Raw genomic sequence first — 16,327 nt, 5'->3', positions numbered from 1 at the left:
AACAGACACGCCAGGAGACGCAGGAGGGACACAGGAGAGGCGTGTGCTGTGCCCTCCATGTCCCTCCTTCACAAAACAGCGGGGGAAGGGGAGGGAGCTGTACCTGGTACTGGGGGTGAGGGAGCATATTTGGCACTTGGGGGGGCATATGTGGCACTAAGGGGGCATATGTGAAACTGGGGGGTATATGTGTACCTGGCACTTGGGGGGGGGGCATATTTGGCATTGGGGGCATGTGTGTACCTGGCACTGTGGGGGAATATCTGGCACTGGGGGCATATGTGGCACTGGGAACACAGCCCTAGCAACAGGCATTACCCCCTAGCAACGAGCATGACACCCAGGGCATGAAATCCCTGGCAACGAGCATGACACCCAGTGCATGAAACCCCTGGCAACGAACATGACACCCAGTGCATGAAACCCCTGGCAACGAGCATGACACCCTGAGCATGAAAACCCCTGGCACCGTGCATGGAACCAAGAGCATGAAACCCCTGGCAACGAGCAGGTAATTTAAATGTAATTAGAAGCCTTACTGTAGGACTTAATGTGTAATGGGCATTGCTGTGTGTGGCATAATGTATCACGGACATTGCGGTGTGTGTCATAATGTGTCACAGGCATTACGGTGTGTGGCACAGGCATTACGGTGTGTGGTATACTATATCACGGGCATTGTGGTATGTGGTATAATGTCTTGGGGTCATTGCAGTGTGTGGCATAATGTATCACGGACATTGCGGTGTGTGTCATAATGTGTCAGGCATTACGGTGTGTGGTATACTATATCACGGGCATTGTGGTATGTGGTATAATGTCTCAGGGTCATTGCGGTGTGTGTCATAATGTGTCACAGGCATTGTATGTGCTATAATGTATCAGGGGCATTGCAGTGTGTAGCATAATGTATAACGGGCATTGCGATTCCTGTCATAATGTGTCACAGGAATTACGGTGTGTGGCATAATGTGTCAGGGGCATTATGGTGTGTGCATATTGTGTCATGTGCATTATTGTGTGTGGCATAATGTCTAAGGGCCATTGCAGTATGTGGCATAATGTATACTGGGCATTACTATAAGGAGGAAAAATGACAAATAATGTAAGGGGCATGAATCAGGATTATTTCTTTCCTGTGGTGACCAACGTCTGGGCGTGCAGGTTGCAAAACTGGGGTATAAGGTAGTCTTTTCCTGCAATGCCACGCCCCTTTGTGCGAAGCCACTCCCACTTCAACAAAGCCACACACCCTTTTTGCAGCGCGCGCAGGTTCATCCCTTTACTAGTGGCAATTATGGGGATGGGGGGGGGGCGCCGGAGAATTTTTGGGCTTGGGGGAGAAAAATTTCTAGTTACACCACTGAGGTCACACACCTGCTACACACTGATCCCTATACACAGGTCACACAAACCTGTCCGGGATTTAATTCATTGGTATAAACGACAGGTTTTGTCCAATTTGCAGTGTTTGGGAGCAAATAGTCGATTGTCAGTTGCTCTCATACATTACCAGGTATTCATTCCAACCACAGATTATCTGAGAGATTATTGTATAGTGTATGGCCATCTTTAGATTTGGGTGGGGTGTGCTCAAACTGAAATCTAAATTGCAGTGTAAAAATTAAGCAGCCAGTATATACCCTGCACAGAAACAATATAACCCCCCCAAATCTAACTCTCTCTGCAAATGTTATATCTGCCTCCCCTGCAGTGCACATGGTTTTGCCCAGTTGCTAACTTTTTTTGGTTTGCTAACAACTCTGAATAAACCCGTTGGTCCGGATAATGGGGGTGATTCAGTAAGGATCACATAAGCAATCCTTACTGCATTTACCCGATGCAAGTCTCCACAGGTATGCAAATACTTCTGCCTGACTGACAGGCAGAGGCGCTCCTGGGGAGGGACGGGGTGGGGGTGGCCGGTGTTTGGGAAGTGGCGAGGCCAAGGACTGCTTCACAAGATGCAGTTTCCTTGGCCTCGCAAGCCACTCTGCAACGGCAAGCCTGAGTAAGCTGAAGCTCACTCAGGCTGCCATCGCAAGAGTATGCACCTCCTACTGCTTTTTTATTGCTAAGGATTGCAAATGCAAAGCTGCTATTTGCAATCCTTAACGAATCAGAACCAATGTGCTGCAGTCAGATTTTACCTCATTGATTTAAAAATGCATGAAGCCATTATATTCCTGAGAGGACGCAATAATGGGGTCATAAGCCCCGTAGTGAGGACAACTGCTTTCCACTTATTCTTAGAGATGAGCGCCGGAAATTTTTCGGGTTTTGTGTTTTGGTTTTGTGTTCGGTTCCGCGGCCGTGTTTTGGGTTCGAACGCGTTTTGGCAAAACCTCACCGAATTTTTTTTGTCGGATTCGGGTGTGTTTTGGATTCGGGTGTTTTTTTTTTAAAAAACACTAAAAAACAGCTTAAATCATAGAATTTGGGGGTCATTTTGATCCCAAAGTATTATTAACCTCAAAAAACATAATTTACACTCATTTTCAGTCTATTCTGAATACCTCACACCTCACAATATTATTTTTAGTCCTAAAATTTGCACCTAGGTCGCTGGATGACTAAGCTGGGCGACCCTAGTGGCCGACACAAACACCGGGCCCATCTAGGAGTGGCACTGCAGTGTCACGCAGGATGTCCCTTCCAAAAAACCCTCCCCAAACAGCACATGACGCAAAGAAAAAAAGAGGCGCAATGAGGTAGCTGACTGTGTGAGTAAGATAAGCGACCCTAGTGGCCGACACAAACACCGGGCCCATCTAGGAGTGGCACTGCAGTGTCACGCAGGATGTCCCTTCCAAAAAACCCTCCCCAAACAGCACATGACGCAAAGAAAAATTAAAGAAAAAAGAGGTGCAAGATGGAATTGTCCTTGGGCCCTCCCACCCACCCTTATGTTGTATAAACAGGACATGCACACTTTAACCAACCCATCATTTCAGTGACAGGGTCTGCCACACGACTGTGACTGATATGACGGGTTGGTTTGGACCCCCACCAAAAAAGATGCAATTAATCTCTCCTTGCACAAACTGGCTCTACAGAGGCAAGATGTCCACCTCATCATCCTCCGATATATCACCGTGTACATCCCCCTCCTCACAGATTATCAATTCGTCCCCACTGGAATCCACCATCTCAGCTCCCTGTGTACTTTGTGGAGGCAATTGCTGCTGGTCAATGTCTCCGCGGAGGAATTGATTATAATTCATTTTAATGAACATCATCTTCTCCACATTTTCTGGATGTAACCTCGTACGCCGATTGCTGACAAGGTGAGCGGCGGCACTAAACACTCTTTCGGAGTACACACTTGTGGGAGGGCAACTTAGGTAGAATAAAGCCAGTTTGTGCAAGGGCCTCCAAATTGCCTCTTTTTCCTGCCAGTATAAGTACGGACTGTGTGACGTGCCTACTTGGATGCGGTCACTCATATAATCCTCCACCATTCTTTCAATGGTGAGAGAATCATATGCAGTGACAGTAGACGACATGTCCGTAATTGTTGTCAGGTCCTTCAGTCCGGACCAGATGTCAGCATCAGCAGTCGCTCCAGACTGCCCTGCATCACCGCCAGCGGGTGGGCTCGGAATTCTGAGCCTTTTCCTCGCACCCCCAGTTGCGGGAGAATGTGAAGGAGGAGATGTTGACAGGTCGCGTTCCGCTTGACTTGACAATTTTCTCACCAGCAGGTCTTTCAACCCCAGCAGACTTGTGTCTGCCGGAAAGAGAGATCCAAGGTAGGTTTTAAATCTAGGATCGAGCACGGTGGACAAAATGTAGTGCTCTGATTTCAACAGATTGAACACCCGTGAATCCTGGTTAAGCGAATTAAGGGCTCCATCCACAAGTCCCACATGCCTAGCGGAATCGCTCCGTGTTAGCTCCTCCTTCAATGTCTCCAGCTTCTTCTGCAAAAGCCTGATGAGGGGAATGACCTGACTCAGGCTGGCAGTGTCTGAACTGACTTCACGTGTGGCAAGTTCAAAGGGCATCAGAACCTTGCACAACGTTGAAATCATTCTCCACTGCGCTTGAGACAGGTGCATTCCACCTCCTATATCGTGGTCAGATGTATAGGCTTGAATGGCCTTTTGCTGCTCCTCCAACCTCTGAAGCATATAGAGGGTTGAATTCCACCTCGTTACCACTTCTTGCTTCAGATGATGGCAGGGCAGGTTCAGGCGTTTTTGGTGTTGCTCCAGTCTTCTGTACGTGGTGCCTGTACGCCGAAAGTGTCCCGCAATTCTTCTGGCCACCGACAGCATCTCTTGCACGCCCCTGTCGTTTTTTTAAAAATTCTGCACCACCAAATTCAAGGTATGTGCAAAACATGGGACGTGCTGGAATTTGCCCATATTTAATGCACACACAATATTGCTGGCGTTGTCCGATGCCACAAATCCACAGGAGAGTCCAATTGGGGTAAGCCATTCCGCGATGATCTTCCTCAGTTGCCGTAAGAGGTTTTCAGCTGTGTGCGTATTCTGGAAACCGGTGATACAAAGCGTAGCCTGCCTAGGAAAGAGTTGGCGTTTGCGAGATGCTGCTACTGGTGCCGCCGCTGCTGTTCTTGCGGCGGGAGTCCATACATCTACCCAGTGGGCTGTCACAGTCATATAGTCCTGACCCTGCCCTGCTCCACTTGTCCACATGTCCGTGGTTAAGTGGACATTGGGTACAAGTCAACTGCATTTTTTAGGACACTGGTGAGTCTTTTTCTGACGTCCGTGTACATTCTCGGTATCGCCTGCCTAGAGAAGTGGAACCTAGATGGTATTTGGTAACGGGGGCACACTGCCTCAATAAATTGTCTAGTTCCCTGTGAACTAACGGCGGATACCGGACGCACGTCTAACACCAACATAGTTGTCAAGGCCTCAGTTATCCGCTTTGCAGCAGGATGACTGCTGTGATATTTCATCTTCCTCGCAAAGGACTGTTGGACAGTCAATTGTTTACTGGAAGTAGTACAAGTGGGCTTACGACTTCCCCTCTGGGATGACCATCGACTCCCAGCAGCAACAACAGCAGCGCCAGCAGCAGTAGGCGTTACACGCAAGGATGCATCGGAGGAATCCCAGGCAGGAGAGGAATCGTCAGAATTGCCAGTGACATGGCCTGCAGGACTATTGGCATTCCTGGGGAAGGAGGAAATTGACACTGAGGGAGTTGGTGGGGTGGTTTGCGGGAGCTTGGTTACAAGAGGAAGGGATTTACTGGTCAGTGGACTGCTTCCGCTGTCACCCAAAGTTTTTGAACTTGTCACTGACTTATTATGAATGCGCTGCAGGTGACGTATAAGGGAGGATGTTCCGAGGTGGTTAACGTCCTTACCCCTACTTATTACAGCTTGACAAAGGCAACACACGGCTTGACACCTGTTGTCCGCATTTCTGTTGAAATACCTCCACACCGAAGAGCTGATTTTTTTGGTATTTTCACCAGGCATGTCAACGGCCATATTCCTCCCACGGACAACAGGTGTCTCCCCGGGTGCCTGACTTAAACAAACCACCTCACCATCAGAATCCTCCTGGTCAATTTCCTCCCCAGCGCCAGCAACACCCATATCCTCCTCATCCTGGTGTACTTCAACACTGACATCTTCAATCTGACTATCAGGAACTGGACTGCGGGTGCTCCTTCCAGCACTTGCAGGGGGCGTGCAAATGGTGGAAGGCGCATGCTCTTCACGTCCAGTGTTGGGAAGGTCAGGCATCGCAACCGACACAATTGGACTCTCCTTGTGGATTTGGGATTTCGAAGAACGCACAGTTCTTTGCGGTGCTACTGCTTTTGCCAGCTTGAGTCTTTTCATTTTTCTAGCGGGAGGCTGAGTGCTTCCATCCTCATGTGAAGCTGAACCACTAGCCATGAACATAGGCCAGGGCCTCAGCCGTTCCTTGCCACTCCGTGTGGTAAATGGCATATTGGCAAGTTTACGCTTCTCCTCCGACAATTTTATTTTAGGTTTTGGAGTCCTTTTTTTACTGATATTTGGTGTTTTGGATTTAACATGCTCTGTACTATGCCATTGGGCATCGGCCTTGGCAGACGACGTTGCTGGCATTTCATCGTCTCGGCCATGACTAGTGGCAGCAGCTTCAGCACGAGGTGGAAGTGGATCTTGATCTTTCCCTAATTTTGGAACCTCAACATTTTTGTTCTCCATTTTTTAATAGGCACAACTAAAAGGCACCTCAGGTAAACAATGGAGATGGATGGATACTAGTACTAGCTAATAATACTAGTACTAATACTAGCTAATAATAATAGTACTAGCTAATAATACTAGCTAGATACTAGCTGCTAATATAGACTGGTTGATAATGAGATGTAGTATGTATAAAGAAGAAAGAAAAAAAAAACCACGGGTAGGTGGTATACAATTATGGATGGACTGCCGAGTGCCGACACAGAGGTAGCTACAGCCGTGAACTACCGTACTGTGTCTGCTGCTAGTATAGACTGGATGATAAATAATGATATAAAAAATGTATCACTACTGCAGCCGGACAGGTATATAATATTATATAATGACGGACCTGCTGGACACTGTCTGTCAGCAGAATGAGTTTTTTATAGAAGAAAAAAACACCACACAAGTCACATGAGTCCACGACGAGTGTACTTTTTCAGGCAGACAATCAATAAATATAGTACTATAGTACTGGTGGTCAGTGTGGTCAGGTCACTGGTCACAGTGGTCAGTCACACTGGCAGTGGCACTAGTCTCTCTCTGGCAGCAAAAGTGTGCACTGTTTAATATGTACTCCTGGCTCCTGCTATAACCTATAACTGCTCCCCAGTCTCCCCCACAATTAAGCTGTGTGAGCACAGTCAGATATTAATGACGGACCTGCTGGACACTGTCTGTCAGCAGAATGAGTTTTTTAAAGAAGAAAAAAACACCACACAAGTCACACGAGTCCACGACGAGTGTACTTTTTCAGGCAGACAATCAATAAATATAGTACTATAGTACTGGTGGTCAGTGTGGTCAGGTCACTGGTCACAGTGGTCAGTCACACTGGCAGTGGCACTAGTCTCTCTCTGGCAGCAAAAGTGTGCACTGTTTAATATGTACTCCTGGCTCCTGCTATAACCTATAACTGCTCCCCAGTCTCCCCCACAATTAAGCTGTGTGAGCACAGTCAGATATTAATGACGGACCTGCTGGACACTGTCTGTCAGCAGAATGAGTTTTTTAAAGAAGAAAAAAACACCACACAAGTCACACGAGTCCACGACGAGTGTACTTTTTCAGGCAGACAATCAATAAATATAGTACTATAGTACTGGTGGTCAGTGTGGTCAGGTCACTGGTCACAGTGGTCAGTCACACTGGCAGTGGCACTAGTCTCTCTCTGGCAGCAAAAGTGTGCACTGTTTAATATGTACTCCTGGCTCCTGCTATAACCTATAACTGCTCCCCAGTCTCCCCCACAATTAAGCTGTGTGAGCACAGTCAGATATTAATGACGGACCTGCTGGACACTGTCTGTCAGCAGAATGAGTTTTTTAAAGAAGAAAAAAACACCACACAAGTCACACGAGTCCACGACGAGTGTACTTTTTCAGGCAGACAATCAATAAATATAGTACTATAGTACTGGTGGTCAGTGTGGTCAGGTCACTGGTCACAGTGGTCAGTCACACTGGCAGTGGCACTAGTCTCTCTCTGGCAGCAAAAGTGTGCACTGTTTAATATGTACTCCTGGCTCCTGCTATAACCTATAACTGCTCCCCAGTCTCCCCCACAATTAAGCTGTGTGAGCACAGTCAGATATTAATGACGGACCTGCTGGACACTGTCTGTCAGCAGAATGAGTTTTTTAAAGAAGAAAAAAACACCACACAAGTCACACGAGTCCACGACGAGTGTACTTTTTCAGGCAGACAATCAATAAATATAGTACTATAGTACTGGTGGTCAGTGTGGTCAGGTCACTGGTCACAGTGGTCAGTCACACTGGCAGTGGCACTAGTCTCTCTCTGGCAGCAAAAGTGTGCACTGTTTAATATGTACTCCTGGCTCCTGCTATAACCTATAACTGCTCCCCAGTCTCCCCCACAATTAAGCTGTGTGAGCACAGTCAGATATTAATGACGGACCTGCTGGACACTGTCTGTCAGCAGAATGAGTTTTTTAAAGAAGAAAAAAACACCACACTAGTCACACGAGTCCACGACGAGTGTACTTTTTCAGGCAGACAATCAATAAATATAGTACTATAGTACTGGTGGTCAGTGTGGTCAGGTCACTGGTCACAGTGGTCAGTCACACTGGCAGTGGCACTAGTCTCTCTCTGGCAGCAAAAGTGTGCACTGTTTAATATGTACTCCTGGCTCCTGCTATAACCTATAACTGCTCCCCAGTCTCCCCCACAATTAAGCTGTGTGAGCACAGTCAGATATTAATGACGGACCTGCTGGACACTGTCTGTCAGCAGAATTAGTTTTTTAAAGAAGAAAAAAACACCACACAAGTCACACGAGTCCACGACGAGTGTACTTTTTCAGGCAGACAATCAATAAATATAGTACTATAGTACTGGTGGTCAGTGTGGTCAGGTCACTGGTCACAGTGGTCAGTCACACTGGCAGTGGCACTAGTCTCTCTCTGGCAGCAAAAGTGTGCACTGTTTAATATGTACTCCTGGCTCCTGCTATAACCTATAACTGCTCCCCAGTCTCCCCCACAATTAAGCTGTGTGAGCACAGTCAGATATTAATGACGGACCTGCTGGACACTGTCTGTCAGCAGAATGAGTTTTTTAAAGAAGAAAAAAACACCACACAAGTCACACGAGTCCACGACGAGTGTACTTTTTCAGGCAGACAATCAATAAATATAGTACTATAGTACTGGTGGTCAGTGTGGTCAGGTCACTGGTCACAGTGGTCAGTCACACTGGCAGTGGCACTAGTCTCTCTCTGGCAGCAAAAGTGTGCACTGTTTAATATGTACTCCTGGCTCCTGCTATAACCTATAACTGCTCCCCAGTCTCCCCCACAATTAAGCTGTGTGAGCACAGTCAGATATTAATGACGGACCTGCTGGACACTGTCTGTCAGCAGAATGAGTTTTTTAAAGAAGAAAAAAACACCACACAAGTCACACAAGTCCACGACGAGTGTACCTTTTCAGGCAGACAATCAATAAATATAGTACTATAGTACTGGTGGTCAGTGTGGTCAGGTCACTGGTCACAGTGGTCAGTCACACTGGCAGTGGCACTAGTCTCTCTCTGGCAGCAAAAGTGTGCACTGTTTAATATGTACTCCTGGCTCCTGCTATAACCTATAACTGCTCCCCAGTCTCCCCCACAATTAAGCTGTGTGAGCACAGTCAGATATTAATGACGGACCTGCTGGACACTGTCTGTCAGCAGAATGAGTTTTTTAAAGAAGAAAAAAACACCACACAAGTCACACGAGTCCACGACGAGTGTACTTTTTCAGGCAGACAATCAATAAATATAGTACTATAGTACTGGTGGTCAGTGTGGTCAGGTCACTGGTCACAGTGGTCAGTCACACTGGCAGTGGCACTAGTCTCTCTCTGGCAGCAAAAGTGTGCACTGTTTAATATGTACTCCTGGCTCCTGCTATAACCTATAACTGCTCCCCAGTCTCCCCCACAATTAAGCTGTGTGAGCACAGTCAGATATTAATGACGGACCTGCTGGACACTGTCTGTCAGCAGAATGAGTTTTTTAAAGAAGAAAAAAACACCACACAAGTCACACGAGTCCACGACGAGTGTACTTTTTCAGGCAGACAATCAATAAATATAGTACTATAGTACTGGTGGTCAGTGTGGTCAGGTCACTGGTCACAGTGGTCAGTCACACTGGCAGTGGCACTAGTCTCTCTCTGGCAGCAAAAGTGTGCACTGTTTAATATGTACTCCTGGCTCCTGCTATAACCTATAACTGCTCCCCAGTCTCCCCCACAATTAAGCTGTGTATCGTTTTTTTCAGGCAGAGAACAAGAACAGAACGGATTATTATTTAAATATTAATAAATTATAAAACTGCACTGGTGGTCAGGTCACTGGTCATCAGTCACTAGTAGTATAATATAATAACTCCTCCTAAGCTCCAGTAAGTATAGTAATGAACGTGTCTCACTCTCACTCTCCTATTTTAATTTCTAAACGGAGAGGACGCCAGCCACGTCCTCTCCCTATCAATCTCAATGCACGTGTGAAAATGGCGGCGACGCGCGGCTCCTTATATAGAATCCGAGTCTCGCGATAGAATCCGAGCCTCGCGAGAATCCGACAGTGTGATGATGACGTTCGTGCGCGCTCGGGTTTACCGAGCAAGGCGGGAAGATCCGAGTCGCTCGGCCCCGTGTAAAAAAAACTGAAGTTCGGGCGGGTTCGGATTCAGAGGAACCGAACCCGCTCATCTCTACTTATTCTGTCTCCTTTCCTGAGGTTTGTGAACAAGCAATGCAATAAAAGACTTGTTTCTTATTGCAACATAAATAAAAGACGTTAAAGCCCTTTCTAAACCTCGGCCGCTGTTCCTGCAATAAACACACTATATAGTGTGGCAGAGCCTGACATCCCGTGCAGGGCCGGTTCTGGGGCTTTGCGCGCACCGGGCGGCAATGGGGGGCGTGGCTTCGTACAGGGGGCGTGGTCATTTACGCCCCCTGTACAGACTACTGTAGCGCTCTGAAATGTGCCCCCCGCTGCCGCTGGCCGCTGTGAAGCCCTTCGTGGAGAGGACCTTTGCTGTGCGGTGCGCGATGACGTCATTGTGCACCGCACAGTAAAGGACCTCTCCACGAAGGGAAACTCTAGTTTCCCTTCACAGCGGCCAGCGGCAGCGGGTGGCACAGCAGCAGCGGATCTTGCCCTGGCGCGGCGCCCTCCGGAAGGTGGTGCCCCGGGCAAAAGTCCTGCTTGCCCGTGGCAAGATCCGCTACTGATCCCGTGCCACATCATTGTGTCCAGCCTGTCTGGAGTGTGCTTCATCCTGTTGTCTTCCTAGCCCAGGGCATAGATTGTTCATGCATTCCTGTTTGATTTCTGGTCTTGTTTATGGTCTGCCTTATGTAGCCCATACACTTGTGAGATATGGCATACAATCCTTCGATTTCGACCGCATCTGTGAGAGAAATCAAAGGATTGTATGTACATTTTAGGTACCTTGCGACGCGATGCACGGGCACGCCGGTCGAATCTCACGTCTCAAGATAGTATGTGCTGCACTTAATATTTATCGCATCGCAGTGCGATCTCATGTGTTTTTAAAAAACACATGCAATATTTCGCACTGCGATGCGCGATAGGCACCCACCGGGAGCGGCCAGTGGCCCTCATTCCGAGTTCATCGCACCAAGAAAGTTTTTGCTGCTAGTGCGATCAAATAATCTCCGCCTATGGGGGAGTGTATTTTAGCTTAGCAGGGCTGTGATCGCTTGTGCAGCCCTGCTATGCTAAAACAGTTTGTGCGACGGATCCAGCGATGATGGGCTCGGCTTTGACGTCAGACATCTGCCCTCCATTCACCTCGACACGCCTGCGTTTTCCTTACCACTTCCCGAAAATGGCACCAAACGGTGATTAGCCGCCCCGGAACGCCTTCCTGCAGTCAATCTTCTTGCGGTCGCCGCTGCGACCGCTTTCTTCGTAGTCAGCGTCGTTGCACATGCGCATTACGGCCCACGCGCGTGCGCAGTAGTGACCCGGTCGCAGCTGTGTGAACGAAAGCACACTGCGATTGGGTCGCAATGACCCCCAGAGGCCGCTCCCACTCAGCGGTGACCTGACCGTCACGTGATTACCATGCGATCTATCGCACGATCGCATGGTAATCACTTGGCAGTACAGGTGCGATGTGCCGGTGTGATGCTCTGCGATGTCGCGTCGCGGGGCATCGCACAAGTGTTTGGGCACCATTGGACTTACAACCTGCCTAATGGCTTCTGTCCAAATTTGGACTCCTGTGTAAGAATAACCCCGCTTGCTGGCAGAGATTCTTCAAACAAATTCATCCAAAATTGTGCTGTCCGTGAGCAACTTCACAAAAATGACTCCTGAGACGGTACATGCACGGAAAGTCAGTGTCAAGCCTGAGGGGAGGAAATAGGATATGTGCTTGGCAAGTAGGAGGTATGAGTTCTCTCGCTGGTGTGAAAATAGGATTGTTAAAAGAGGAGTGAATCCAGTTTTCCTGTTCTCAGGGAGGCTTCATGCCCTATCCCAAGATGACCACAGAGATCTCTACTGAGCATGTGCAGGGGCCATCTTGTCTTGACTGTGTGAGACCTACTGTAGACAAATTACATGGCCCTATATGGACACTGCTATTATGTAGTGTTAGGACTGCTGATATCGGAGAAGCCTTGGTGCGGCTCAGCAGCTAAACATGTCTTTGCAAACACGTGTGACTAATTCTCTGAAATTCTATTACCATATAGGTTCAGGTATAGTTACAGATCATTTTTTAGTGTGCTGGGGGGATACCGGGGGGAAAAAGCACCCCCCTCTCTGTCTGCTGTTTGTCTGTGACCCCTCCCCCTTTCTAGCACCTGATATATAATTATCTCCAGGAATGATAGTGCAACTGCCATTGTTTGTCTGCATGTGTGAGAAAGGCATTGAATGGGAGCAGTATTTAGAAGGCATGCTGTTCCTTGTAGTGCTAATGGGAGATCTTGGGGGTGGCTCCCGGGTAAGTTAGCTCTCTCTCTGGATGTTTTAGTATGAGCTTTTTTTTTTTTTTTTTTTGCAATCTCAATTTTTATTGATCTTCAAAAAAGGAAAAACATACAGAAAGGCACATAATTTCAACCACAGAGATGCAAAGAAACCAGTAACCGCATTTTGGACTGGAAAAAATAACAACCATAGCAGGCAATGTAGAGCTCATATCCATAACTGTCAGTGCATCTTTAAAAACACACAAAAAAACAGACAAACAAAAAACCTCTATAATATTGTAAAGAGAGTCAAACATATGAATGTATGAGATATGGAGTATGATGAGAAAAAGAAAAGAACAAGAAGTAGAAAGAGGAAGGGGGGAAGGGGAAGGTCGCCATCGCGGTCTTAAGATACTGTAGGAGGGACTGTCGTCATATAAGTTTTATAAAGCAGAGATTCTTTAAAGGCGAGCCAGTCTGACCAGGTAGCAGTAAATCTAGAGGCATTCATTTGTGGGGGTGCGGTGAGTTCCTCCATTGCCATGTAAAAATCAACTCTTTGGAGCCAGCGGTTAATAGAAGGTTGCAGAGTGGTCCCCAAGTAGCATGGTATTGTGGCCATAGCCACATTCACCAGGTGTCATAGCAAAGAGCTTTTGCATTGGGAAAGAGTAATGTCCATCAGGCTAAGAAGCCAAAATTCAGGGGTTTCAGGGACCGGATATCCAGTGATTTGGCGAGTAATCCGTTGTACCTGTTTCCAACAGCCAGTTAGTCTATGACAATGCCACCACATGTGAATAGGGGTACCAAGCGACTGTTCACAACGCCAACAGAAAGCAGGCACGGTCGGGAACATTTGGTGAATGCGCTCAGGGCATCGGTACTATCTAGACATAATTTTGTATTGGGTTACTGAAACCTGAATAGAAGGCGAGCTGGCAAATGTATAGGCGAATATTCAAGACCACTGATCTTCGGTGAGTTCTCTTTGGAGCTATCTGTGCCATCCCGTCACAAAAGAAAGGGTCGGGAGCGAGAGACAAGTTAAACATAGTTGATACAACTGTAATATTAGGTGTCTATGAGGGGGGCCATTTAGACAAAGAGTCTTGAAAGGGGGCGGATGCCACTTTCCAGTACGAACTGGTAAAGAAGTCACATAGTGTCGGATTTGTAGATAAACCCAAAAATTGTTGGAAGGTAAATCGTATGTCTGTGTTAGCTCAGAAAAGGACAAAAAGGCAGAGGGGTGGACTAAGTGAGATAGTCTAGAAATAACAGCCGTGGCCCAGTGAGATAGTTGAGTGTGAGAAAATGTGTTTGGGGGTAAATCTGGGTTATGTAGCAGAGGCGTGGGTAGAGATGGGTTTGGGCTAAAGGCCAGTAAGTGTTTACATTTTTTCCAACAGCGTAAGATGGGATCTAATGTGGGATGTTGGAATCGTGGGATTGTATTACGCCATGGGAGGACATGGGTGAGGGCACCAGTGGTGTATCCCGGAATCAGTGGTCATTGTTTAGTGGCAGGATATTGAGACATTTCAATTATCCTGGTAATGTGTTGCATGGTAGTAGCTGATGAAATGGGGGAGCTGCAATCCACCCACCTTACGGCTCCAAATCAGCACTGATTGGGCCAATCTATGACCCATCTTACCCCAGACAAAGCGGCATACCAAAGCTTGGAGGTCTCTAAAAAAGGAGGTGGGAATAGTGATGGGTAAAGTCTGTAGAAGGTAAAGAATTTTTGGTAGGGCATTAATTTTTACTGTATTAATTCTGCCCCACCAGGAAAGGTTAAGGGCCGACCATTTATTGAAATCAGTTTTAAGTTTATGCAGCAATGGAAGCAGGTTATGTCTAAATAAATCCGAATTATCTCGAGATAAAATAACCCCTAAATATGTAAAATTAGATGGGTGCCAAATAAATGGGAACAAGTCACGGAGGCCCTCTATTACTCGCTGCGAGGTAGTAATGTTCAAGGCGATCGATTTTGTATCATTAATTTTGAAATTAGATAGAGTGCCTGGGGGGACCGGAGATCCGGGCAAAGGGTAACTTATAGGGGCCACCTGGCAGGAGCAGATGAGAAGCACGTCTTCCCAGGATTCCTAGTATGAGCCTTTATCATGAGGTCTACTGTAGACAAATTACATGGCCCTATATAGGCACTGCTATTATGTAGTGTTAGGACTGCTGATATCGGAGAAGCCTTGGCGCGGCTCAGCAGCTAAACATGTCTTTGCAAACATGTGTGACTAATTCTCTGAAATTCTATTACCATATAGGTTCAGGTATGGTTACAGGTAATTTTTTAGTGTGCTGGGGGTATACCAGGGGGGCTCTCTGCCTGCTGTTTGTCTGTGACCCCTCCCCCTTTCTAGCACCTGATATAATTATCTCCAGGAATGATAGAGCAATTGCCATTGTTTGTCTGACTGTGTAGTATGACTGGTGAGAAAGGTGGGAGGCAGAAGTCTCTGACTAAGCTCCAGAGAGACCTGCGATTACCTGCAATCCACAATGATTCCAGTGTTCCTGACCCACTACCGAGTGCTTACATACACTTTCCAGCTGGTGAGCTATATGACATCCCACACCGCTGAAGCTCCCCTACATGAGAACCAGTGTGTAACAGTGAGTACAGCTGCACCTGCTATCTTTCAATAAACCAACACTATTGGTATTAACTGGTTAGTTCATAGTTTGAGTCATTCGCTGGTGCATGCCTATATCTTTTTGCAATATCAACACCTGCACACACATTGGGTGAGATTCAAATAATATATCACGCCCAATTTCCTTTCTAAAATGATGTCCATTATCGCGCATATTGCGCCCATAGTAATCAGGTTCAGCTGTGTAAAGGGTTGGGTGCTTCACTACTCCGGGAGTAGCGAGCTGAAATAATGATACAACATCCCTGAGGACAGAAACAGAACTGGTGTGTAAAGGGGTGAAAATAATTGAATCCCGCCCATTATTTCTATCCAGGAGGAGTTGAGCCGAAACACAAGGAGGCCAGATAGGAGAATGCAGTTGTTTGCCAGGAGAGGAGATCCCTGATAGGAGGAGCCAAAAATACCAGAGGCGAGTCCGATATTTCAAGTGAGTCTGTTATCCAAGAAGGTGTCTCTGGATATCAGTGAAACGGGGGTGAGCAGCATAAGGTTTTCAAGCAAGAAGGGCATGGTCTGGATAAGCCTGGTTGAGTTATTTATTATTATTTATTATTATTTATTACCAGTTATTTATATAGCGCGCACAAATTCCGCAGCGCTTTACAGAGAATATTCGGTCATTCACACCAGTCCCTGCCCCAGTGGAGCTTACAATCTATATTCCCTATCACATGTACACGCACACGCATTCATGCTAGGGTTAATTTTGTTGGGAGCCAATTAACCTACCAGTATATTTTTGGATTGTGGGAGGAAACTGGAGTACCCGGAGGAAACCCACGCAAGTACGGGGAGAATATACAAACTCCCCACAGTTAGGGCCACGGTGGGAATCGAACCCATGACCTCGGTGCTGTGAGGCAGTAATGCTAACCATTACACCATCCGTACTCCCGCATTGATCTTACAAGTTAACAGTTATTCTTTTAATACGTCAATTTGCAGTTGGTGAAGTCATC

General features: G+C 47.0%; 1 protein-coding gene across 10 annotated transcripts in view; it reads right to left on the bottom strand.

The window, feature by feature from the left end:
* LOC134981001 (zinc finger CCCH domain-containing protein 11A-like) overlaps nucleotides 1-16,327 on the bottom strand; it is a 144,063-nt gene that overhangs the window by 71,075 nt on the left and 56,661 nt on the right. The gene's annotated exons all lie outside the window — the stretch shown is intronic.

The sequence above is a fragment of the Pseudophryne corroboree genome, chromosome 12 (assembly GCF_028390025.1).
Source record: "Pseudophryne corroboree isolate aPseCor3 chromosome 12, aPseCor3.hap2, whole genome shotgun sequence".
Taxonomy (NCBI): domain Eukaryota; kingdom Metazoa; phylum Chordata; class Amphibia; order Anura; family Myobatrachidae; genus Pseudophryne; species Pseudophryne corroboree.
Note: the sequence above shows the minus strand (reverse complement) of the source record. Positions and strands in the feature narration are given on the sequence as shown.